Genomic DNA, 11,129 nt, shown 5'->3' on the forward strand with positions numbered 1-11,129 from the left:
CAGCATTCATTCCCCGTCTCTGACTGCACTAGAGAAAGCAGCGAAGATTTGCCCTCTTGAACCATTGCTGTGCTTGTGGTGTAGGGAGTGCTGTTAGCAAGGGAGTCCCAGGACATGCACCCAGTGTCAGTGAACGAATGACAATATAGCTCCAGGGAATTACACTGTGGAGATGTCAGAGAGAAACCTACTGGTGCTTATGATCCCATGTATCTGCTGCCCTTGTCCATCTTGTTGATAGAGGGCACGGGTTTTGAAAGTGCTATTGAAAGAATTTGGTTAAGTTGCTGAAATGCATTTTATGGAGATGGAGACATGGTGCGCGAGTAGTGGAGGTACTGAAGCTCAAGTTGTTATTTGTGATGGTGGTCAAGTGCTGCTTTATCCAAGGTGGTGTTGAGCTCCTTGAGTTTTGTTGAAACTGCATGTATCCAAGGAGAAAGGGGACTGCAGATGCTGGAGTTTAGAGTCATAGAGATGTACAGCATGGAAAAAGACCCTTTGGTCCAACTTGTCCGTGCTGACCAGATATCCCAACCCAATCTAGTCTCAGCTGCCAGCACTCGGCTCATATCCCTCCAAACCCTTCCTAGTCATATACCCATCCAGATGCCTTTTAAATGTTGGAATTGTACCAACCTCCACCACTTCCTCTGGCAGCTCATTCCTGACAGGCACCACCCTCTGTGTGAAAAAGTTGCCCCTTAGGTCTCTTATATTTTTCCGCTCTCGCCCTAAACCCATGCCCTCTAGTTCTGGACACTCCTGCCCCAAGGAAAAGACTTTGTGCATTTATTCTATCCATGTACCTCATGATTTTATAAACCTCTATAAGGTCACCCCTCAGCCTCCGACGCTCCAGGGAAAACAGCTCCAGCCTGTTCAGCTTCTCCCTGTAGCTCAAATCCTCCGACTCTGGCAACATCCTTGTAGTTCTTTACTGAACCCTTTCAAGTTTCACAACATCTTTCCAATAGGAAGGAGATCAGAATTGCATGCAATATTCCAACAACGGCCTGATCAATGTCCTGTGCGTGACCTCCCTACTCCTGTACTCAATACTCTGACCAATAAAGGAAAGCATACCAAACGCCTTCTTCACTATCCTATCTACCTGCGATTTCACTTTCAAGGAGCTATGAACCTGCACTCTAAGGTCTCTTTGTTCAGCAACACTCCCCAGGACCTTACCATTAAGTGTATAAGCCCTGCTAAGATTTGTTTTCCCAAAATGCAGCACCTCACATTTATCTAAATTAAACTCCATCTGCCACTTCTCAGCACATTGGCCCATCTGGTCAAGATCCTGTTGTAATCTGAGACAACCTTCTTTGCGGTCCACTACACCTCCAATTTTGGTGTCATCTGCAAACTTCCTAACTATATCTCTTATACTCACATCCAAATTATTTATATAAATGATGAACAGTAATGGACCCTGCACTGATCCTTGTGGCACTCCACTGGTCACAGGCCTTCAGTCTGAAAAACACCACCACTCTCTGTCTTCTACCTTTGACCCAGTTCTATATCCAAATGGCTAGTTCTCCCTGTACTCCATGAAATCTAAACTTGCTAACCAGTCTCCCATGGGGAACCTTGTTGAATGCCTTACTGAAGTCCATGTAGGTCACATCTACCAATTTGTCCTCATCAATCCTCTTCGTTACTTCTTCAAAAACTTCAATCAAGTTTGTGAGACATGATTTTCCATTCACAAAGCCATGTTGACTGTCCCTAATCAGTCCTTGCCTTTCCAAATACATGCTGAAAATGTGTTGCTGGTTAAAGCACAGCAGGTCAGGCAGCATCCAAGGAACAGGAAATTCGGGCCAGAGCCCTTCATCAGGAATGAGGAGAGGGTGCCAGGCAGGCTAAGATAAAAGGTAGGGAGGAGGGACTTGGGGAGGGGTGATGGAGATGCGATAGGTGGAAGGAGGTCAAGGTGAGGGTGATAGGCCGGAGTGGGGTGGGGGCGGAGAGGTCAGGAAGAGGATTGCAGGTTAGGAGGGCGGTGCTGAGTTCAAGGGAATCGACTGAGACGAGGTGGGGAGAGAGGAAATGAGGAAACTGGAGAAATCTGAGTTCATCCCTTGTGGTTGGAGGGTTCCCAGGCGGAAGATGAGGCGCTCTTCCTCCAACCGTCGTGTTGTTATGTTCTGCCGATGGAGGAGTCCAAGGACCTGCATGTCTTCGGTGGAGTGGGAGGGAGAGTTAAAGTGTTGAGCCACGGGGTGGTTGGGTTGGTTGGTCCAGGCGTCCCAGAGGTGTTCCCTGAAGTGTTCTGCAAGTAGGCGGCCCCTCTCCCCAATATAGAGGAGGCCACATCGGGTGCAGCGGATGCAATAGATGATGTGTGTGGAGGTGCAGGTGAATTTGTGGCGGATATGGAAGGATCCCTTGGGGCCTTGGAGAGAAGTAAGGGAGGAGGTGTGGGCGCAAGTTTTGCATTTCCTGCGGTTGCAGGGAAAGGTGCCGGGCGTGGAGGTTGGGTTGGTGGGGGGTGTGGACCTGATGAGGGAGTCACGAAGGGAGTGGTCTTTGCAGAACGCTGATAGGGGAGGGGAGGGAAATATATCCCTATTGGTGGGGTCCGTTTGGAGTTGGCGGAAATGACGGCGGATGATACGCTGTATACGGAGGTTGGTGGGGTGGTAGGTGAGAACCAGTGGGGTTCTGTCTTGGTGGTGGTTGGAGGGGCGGGGCTCAAGGGCGCAGGAGCGGGAAGTGGAGGAGATGCGGTGGAGGGCATCGTCGATCACGTTTGGGGGGAATCTGCGGTCCTTGAAGAAGGAGGCCATCTGGGCTGTACGGTATTGGAAGTTGTCCTCCTGGGAGCAGATGCGGCGGAGACGAAGGAATTGGGAATATGGGATGGCGTTTTTACAGGGGGCAGGGTGGGAGGAGGTGTAGTCCAGGTAGCTGTGGGAGTCAGTCGGTTTATAGTTGATGTCTGTGTTGAGTCGGTCGCCCGAGATAGAAATGGACTTTTCCAAATACATGTACATCCTGTCCCTCAGGATTCCCTCCAACAACTTGCCCACTACCGAGGTCAGGCTCACTGGTCTATAGTCCCCTGGCTTGTCCTTACCACCTTACTTAAATAGTGGCACAATGTTTGCCAACCTCCAGTCTTCCGGCACCTTACCTGTGACTATTGATGATACAAATATCTCAGCAAGAGGCCCGACAATCACTTCCCTAGCTTCCCACAGAGTTCTAGGATACACCTGATCAGGTCCTGGGAATTTATCCTCTTTTATGCATATTAAAACATGCAGTACTTCCTCCTCTGTAATATGGACATATTTCAAGATGTCACCATCTATTTCCTTATATTCTATATCTTCCACAGTAAATACTGAAGCAAAATACTTGTATAGTATCTCCTGGAGGAGCAGGAGGGTCAACATTTCAAGCATAAGCCCTTTCGAGCATAAGGCTCCACACAAATGCCGCCTGGCTGATCTTTGAGGGGCCCTCTTCTTGCCTTAGTTACCATTTTGTCCTTAATGTATTTGTAAAAACTATTTGGATTCTCCTTAACTCTATTTGCCAAAGCTGTGGCAGTGGAAAAGCACAGCAGGTCAGGCAGCATCCGAGGAGCAGGAGAATTGACGTTTTGAGCATAAGCCCTTTATTCCTAATGAATAGCTTATGCTCGAAATGTTGACCCTCATGCTCTCCTGCTCCTTAGATGCTGTCTGACCTGCTGTGTTTTTCCAATGCCACACTTTTGATTTGTGCCTTATAGATGGTGGACAGAGTCAGAGTCATTGAACATTTGCAGGACTAAAAGAGGCCCTTTGGCCCATCATGTCCAAACTGGTCATCAAGCATCTTGAAGCATGATAGAATACAAGGGCTGGGTAATGAAATTATTATAGATAGTCCTCCCAAAATGCATCACCTCACACTTTTCAGAATTAAATCTCCTTTCACTGTTTAACCCATTTGACCAGAAGCTCTGTACTGTCCCGGAGTCTAAGGTTTGCCTTCTTCCTATTTACGAGTCCACCAAATTCCTTGTTATCTGCCAACTTGCTGATTATACCTCATATGTTTGTGTCTGGATCATTCATGTCCACTACAAATAGCAAGGGACCCAAATCTTGTGATGTGGCACTGAACACAAGCTCCCAGTCACCAAAACACACCTGAACCATTACCTTCCGCTTCCTGCCACTTTGTCAATTTTAGGTCCAATTTGCCAAATTGTCCTGGATTCCATGGGCTCTTAGCTTCTTAACAAGCCTACCATGCACAACTTTGTCAAAAGCTTTATTGAGGTCCAAGCAGACAACATCAACTACACTACCCTCATCTACAGATCTAGTCATCTCCCCAAACAATCAATCAAATTTGTTATACATGATCTTTCCCTAAAAAGCCGTGATGACTATCAATGGTTCATCTCTGTCTTCCCAAGTGGAGATTAATTCTGTCCTTCTGAATTTTTTTTCCAAAAGTTTCCCTACTACTGAAGTTAGACACACTGACCCGTAGTTTCCTGATTTATTCCGCCCACTTTTCATGAAAAATGCTAACATCTGTTGTCATCCAGTCTTCTGGCACTCATCCTCTGTCCAGAAAGGGTTTGAAATTTAATATCAGAGACCCTGGAATCCTTTCTTTTGCTTCCCATAGCAGTGTGGGATACACCTCATATCAGCCTAGGGATATACCCATTTTCAAGTCTGCTAAAATCTCAACCATATCCTTCCTCTCAATGTGAATTTGTTCAACTATATCAGTTTCCCTCCTTCACTTCTATACTTTCATCATCCTTCTCTATGATGAACTTAGATGCAAAGGACTTATTTGAAACCTTAGCAATGTTTTCTGGCTTCACATATAGATTGTCAATTTGGTCCCTAATGCGTTGTATCCTTTTCTCTGGTTCTCTTGCTCCGAATGTACTTATAAAATGTCTTTGGATTTCCTTTACCTGTCAGTATATGTTTGTTTTTCATGTTCCCTCTTCACTCCCTTTTAAATAACCCCCCGGCGCTTTCTATACTTCTCTATGGCATCCATTGTTTTGAGCACTTGGTATCTACCAAAAAGCTTCATTTTGCTTTTCCTTATCCTATCCTGTATGACTCTTGACATCCAGGGTTCAGTGGATTTGCTGGTCTCACTCTTCACCTTTGCAGGAGCATGTTGGTCTTGCACTGTCACTATTACTCTTTTGAATGATTCCCAGTGTTCCAATGTAGATTTTCCCACCGTCCACTTTGGCCAGATCCTGTTTTAGCTCATTAAAATTGACCTTCCCCAATTCAGAACTTTTATTTCCAGTCCATCTTTGTCCTTGTCTATTATTACCTCAAAGCACATTGAATTATGGTCACTACAATTGTAATGCTCCCCTACTGATAGTTCCACCCTGTGTCTGGCTTCGCTGTCTAGAATTGGTCCAGCGCTGTCCCATATCTTGTAAGACTTTCTACATGCTAATACAAAAAGCTCTCCTGGATACATTTTAAGAATTCTGCCCTATCTAAGCCTTTCACAGTTAATATTGGGAGAATTTGATATCTAGGAGAAAGCAAGGACTGCAGATGCTGGAGATCAGAGCTGAAAATGTGCTGCTGGAAAAGTGCAGCAGGTCAGGCAGCATCCAAGGAGCAGGAGAATCGACTTTTCGGGCATGAACCCTTCTTCACGAATGAGGAGAGAGTGCCAAGCAGGCTAAGATAAAAGGTAGGGAGGAGGGACTTGGGGGAGGGGCGTTGGAAATGCGATAGGTGGAAGGAGGTCAAGGTGATAGGCGGAGTGGGGGTTGGGGGTGGAGAGGTCAGGAAGAAGATTGCAGATAAGGAAGATGGTGCTGAGTTCGAGGGTTGGGACTGAGACAAGGTCGGGGGAGGGGAAATGAAGAAACTGGTGAAATCTGAGTTCCTCCATTGTGGTTGGAGAGTTCCTAGGCGGAAGATGAGGCGCTCTTCCTCCAGCCGTCGTGTTGCTATGGTCTGGCAATGGAGCAGTCCAAGGAGCTGCATGTCTTTGGTGGAGTGGGAGGGGGAGTTGAAGTGTTGAGCCAAGGGGTGGTTGGGTTGGTTGGTCCGGGTGTCCCAGAGGTGTTCTCTGAAACGTTCCGCAAGTAGGCGGCCTGTCTCCCCAATATAGAGGAGGCCACATCGGGTGCAGCGGATGCAGTAAATGATGTGTGTGGAGGTGCAGGTGAATTTGTGGCAGATATGGAAGGATCCCTTGGGGCCTTGGAGGGAAGTGAGGGGGGAGGTGTGGGCGCAAGTTTTGCATTTCTTGCGGTTGTAGGGGAAGGTGCCAGGAGTGGAGGTTGGGTTGGTGGGGGGTGTGGACCTGACGAAGGAGTCATGAAGGGAGTGGTCTTTGCGGAACGCTGATAGGGGAGGGGAGGGAAATATGTCCCTGGTGGTGGGGTCCGTTTGCAGGTGGCGGAAATGACGACGGATGATACGATGTATCTGGAGGTTGGTGGGGTGGTAGGTGAGGACCAGTGGGGTTCTGTCCTGGTGGCGATTGGAGGGGCGGGGCTTAAAGTTGGAGGAGCGAGATTAGATTAGATTAGATTAGATTACTTACAGTGTGGAAACAGGCCCTTCGGCCCAACAAGTCCACACCGACCTGCCGAAGCGCAACCCACCCATGTGGAGGGGATACGGTGGAGAGCATCGTCGATCACATCTGGGGGGAAATTGCGGTCTTTGAAGAAGGAGGCCATCTGGGTCGTTCGGTATTGGAACTGGTATCCCCTAGTATTATTGCCCTATTGTTTATTTCTCTTTAGTCATTCATGGGATGAGAGTGTCGCTGGCTAGGCCAGCATTTATTGCTCATCCCTAATTTCCCAGACGGCAGATAAGGGTCAACCACATTACTATGGAACTGGAGTCACATATATGTCAGACCAGGTAAGGATGGAAGTTTCCTTCTCTAAAGGGCATTAGTGACCCAGATGGCTTTGTTTCAACAATTGGCAATGGATTCATTGTCATCATTAAACTCTTTATTCCAGATTTTTTTAAAATTCAAATTCTATCATCTATGGCGGAATTTAAACCTTGGTCCCCACAGCATTGTTTCGATCCTCTGGTTTAACAGTCCAATGATAACACCACAAGACCATTGCACCTCCCCAGATGATTAACATCTCTCTAGAAGTTGCTGACATATCTGTCTTTCTATCTATCTCTAACTCTTTGGAGGTATCTAGTAAACCCCCAGCAAAGTGATTGCACCCTTTCTATTTTACATTCTACCCATATGTCCTCATTTGAGGAACTTTCTAAGATATCATCTATCCTTATTGCAGTAATTGACCCCTTGATCAATATTGGGAGACCACCCCTTCATTCGCAAACACACCTGATTTTTCTCAGCTGATGGTCCTTTACTCCTGAATACTAAGGTGCCAGAGAGTCTGGGGTGAATTCCTCGCTGCAGAATTCTCCTGACCAGCTCTAATATCGGCAATATCCACATTGCTGTTCCAGTTCAGTTTCTGATCAATGATGGACAGAGCAACGCTTTTGCAGTTTGATCACTAAAAGTGGGGTGCAACATTCTCTACACACTGTGTGCTGTTGCAAGTTTAGGGTTGAGAGTTGCCTTGGAATCAAGGTATACTACAACTGTGACTATATGGTTCTGCGGGCTTTGCAGAATTATATTGTAGTTGTACAGTGTGATTGCTGGTTAGGGTTTTATCATGTGAGTTTCCTTGGTTGCACCTTTTGCCCAGCCTTCACACGCCATGCCTTCCAATGAACAACTGGTCAATTTCTTTCACTCTCCTGTTAAACTTGATTGCGCTAACATTGACTGTTCGTGAAATAATCTTTTATTCCCTGTTTGGATATTCTTAAAACCAATAAATTGTTCGAATGAAGGGAGGGAGAAAACACAATCTGTGTCATGGTCCTTTCATTTTCCCCTCAATTTTCCTCACAGCAGTGACACAGAGATTAATTTCCAATTATTGTACAATCCTAAAGGTTGATCAGATGCAACATTCAAACAATATTTGGATTAAAAAGTACACGGGTTTTATTCACCCTTGAAAGTGAATGCCTTCTTGAGTAGGCAAATGCAGGTTCACACATGGCAATGGTTAAGGTTTTTTTACACCAACTACGTTGAACGAAATGTAGGGTTGTTTCCTTTTTAGAATAACAAGCTTCTAGACAAAGATAATATATAAACATAAACAACTTGCATTTATATAGCACCTTTCACAACTTTAAAATATTTTGCAAAATTTCTCAGCCAATAAGTCATTAAATAAGTGTCATCACTTCTAAATTGTAAGAAACCCTGCAAACAATGTGCATTCGGTAAGATCCCATAAACAACAAAATGATTATGAACAGATAATCTTTCTCAGCAATGTTGGTTGAGGGTTAAATATTAGGCAAGATGCAATATCATCAGCAAGAATTGGCAAACCACTTCCTGGCATGAAATGGTAAAGATCTCCCAACCCTAACCCTAATCTTAAACCATTATCATACCTTCACAATGATCATTCAGAGGTGGTCAATGATGACTTACAACCAAAGTGGTCACCTTACAGCGCAGAAGAAAAGACTTTTTCTTCTTTCCTTGAGGATATATTCCTATAATCTTGCATTTTGCGAAGCTGAATGTTAATTTTTGTTCATCTACCTTGTTCTATTGATCTCCTTAGAAAGCATCCCTTTATATGGAAACTGCTAGTTCACAAACTTGGTCCCATTTCCACTGAATAATCTGGTGATTCCTTTTTTCATTCATCACTTGTAAACTTTGTCTGCAGTTCTCATCTGGAACCCATGGTGGTGCTATAGCACTGTGATTGAGACAACCAGAACTGATGTGTCAAGCCAAGTGCAAGTCCTAAAAAGAATGAATGGAATATAAAGAATACAAAAGTGTAGAATTAAAAGCTAATCTGGGCACCAAATGACAATAGGCTTTAATTTAATAAATGATAAGAACTTCAGTCATATAAATGGATTGAAGAGGTTGGGACTGTTCTCCTTGGAAAAGAGAAAAAGCATGAAGCTGAGATTTGATCGAGATCAGGTTTAAAAACACAGTAGCTGGAGTAAAATTGTTTCCATCGTGGCAGAATTCAGCCAGAGCATATAGATTTAAGGAAATTGACAAAATAAGCAATGGAGATATGAAGGATAACTTTCACACAGTGAAGGGTTAGAATCTGGAACACTGCCTGATATAATGGTGGAGGCAGATTTAATCAAAGCATTTAAGAAGAAATTAGATTACTGTCTGAAAAAAACAAGAATTTGCTGGGATATAGAGAGGAGACCATAATAGGGTATTAGGTACATTTCTCCTGTAGACATCCAGTACAAACATGACTGGCTGAATGGCCTCCCATTATGCTCTGGCCATTCAGTGATAGTAAGGTTACATCAGTTTGCTTTGCATTCCCTTGATTTTAGAAGGTTGAAGGATGATTAAAACCAGTTGTTTAAACAAATGTAAAGGTGCAATATGACAGACATTGTGAATAAAAAGACCTCCGATGGGGAAATTTGGAACAAGCAAGCAAAATCTCAAATGCAGAGATTGAAAATTTGGATTCAGTGGGATAATCAGGAAGCATAGCTTCACACAGAGGTTATAGTTGTATAAGACCCTCTCCTTCAAATGTTTGTGGTCCTTGGGATTCATTTGCAAATGTCAGTACTGGGAGCAAGAAATTAGTGTTATGAGTATCAAAGCAGGAAAATTTCATGAAACATGAGAAATGTAATATCCATTCAAGGAACTTCAGTATCGCTGGCTGGGTCAAGCATTTATTGCCCATCCTTAATTACCTTTGAGAAGATGGCATGAGCTGCTTTGTCGAACTGCTGCTGTCCATTTAGTGAGGAACACTGAGAGTACCTTTAAGAAGGGAGATCCATGATTTTAACAATGAAGGAACAGTGATGTATTTCCAAGTCTATGGCTTGGAGAGAAACTTTAATATTATTTAAAATTTTGTTTGCCAGCAAAAAGTATGTGAAAGCCTTCAGGAAAATGCAAACAACAAGTAAAAGAAAACTGAACAACACCTGAAACCCAACAATAAATTTTACTTTCAATCCTGTTCCAAATCAGCTTCTGGCCTTTTAACCAAAGAGATTAAGGCGGAAATCAGTTGTGGTCAACTCTGGGATTCATAACCAACGGACTGTTGACCAGGAATTTAAAGGTTGGCACAAAATGGCTCCTCAAACTTCATAAATATTGAAGTTATCCTAATCTCTATCTCTGAGACACTGTCTGTTAGAGCTTCTCACTACTTGCCTCATTAAAATCCTGCATGATTTTGAACATCACTATCAAATCTGCTCAGGTAGCAGTCTTGGCTCGACTGATACATTCCAAAGCTCTTGGGTTCATGCCCCACTCCAACTGATATCTCAATACTATGTTGAGCAACTTAAAATGGTCATCTATCTCTTTATAGCTTAAGGGTATGGCTTTACATTTGTTCCAGAGTCCCCATGGTCGGATCCAGTTCTTTCTGACAGAGGCATTAATGAGTCACAATGATAGTCAATGCACTGTTTGGCACATTAACCAATAACTGGATGTGAAATAGAAGACTTGCATTTGTATAGTGCACTTTAAGGCCTCCAAAAACACTTTACAGGCAAATAAATGCTTTTGAATTGCCAACATTACTATAATGTAGGCAGCCAATTTACACATAGCAAGTTCCCATTAAAAAAAAACTATCTGATGATACTCAAATAATTTATTTCAGCTAAAAGGTATGTGTTGCCCAGGACATCTGGAGACACACTCCCACCCGTCTTTCAGATAATGTACTGAAATCTTCTGTATCTGCCTGAAAAGGCAGATATCTCAACTGAAAGTACCACTGACAGCACAGCAGCCCCCACATACACCACTGCAATATCAGCCAATGTTTTTGTAATGAAGTCTGAACTAGGATCTGAGCCCATAGTTTTCTGATTCAGAGATGTGTGTGTTGTCTATTGAGGAACAATGACTTTGTCGTCACAGACTTAGAAAATTTAACATTTTAATGCAATTACTCCTCCACATAAATTTTAAAATCGTAGAGCTAAAGCAACTGACACAATGATACAACAATATAATTTGAATGTCAAACATTACAC

The sequence above is a fragment of the Hemiscyllium ocellatum genome, chromosome 36 (genome assembly GCF_020745735.1).
Source record: "Hemiscyllium ocellatum isolate sHemOce1 chromosome 36, sHemOce1.pat.X.cur, whole genome shotgun sequence".
NCBI lineage: Eukaryota > Metazoa > Chordata > Chondrichthyes > Orectolobiformes > Hemiscylliidae > Hemiscyllium > Hemiscyllium ocellatum.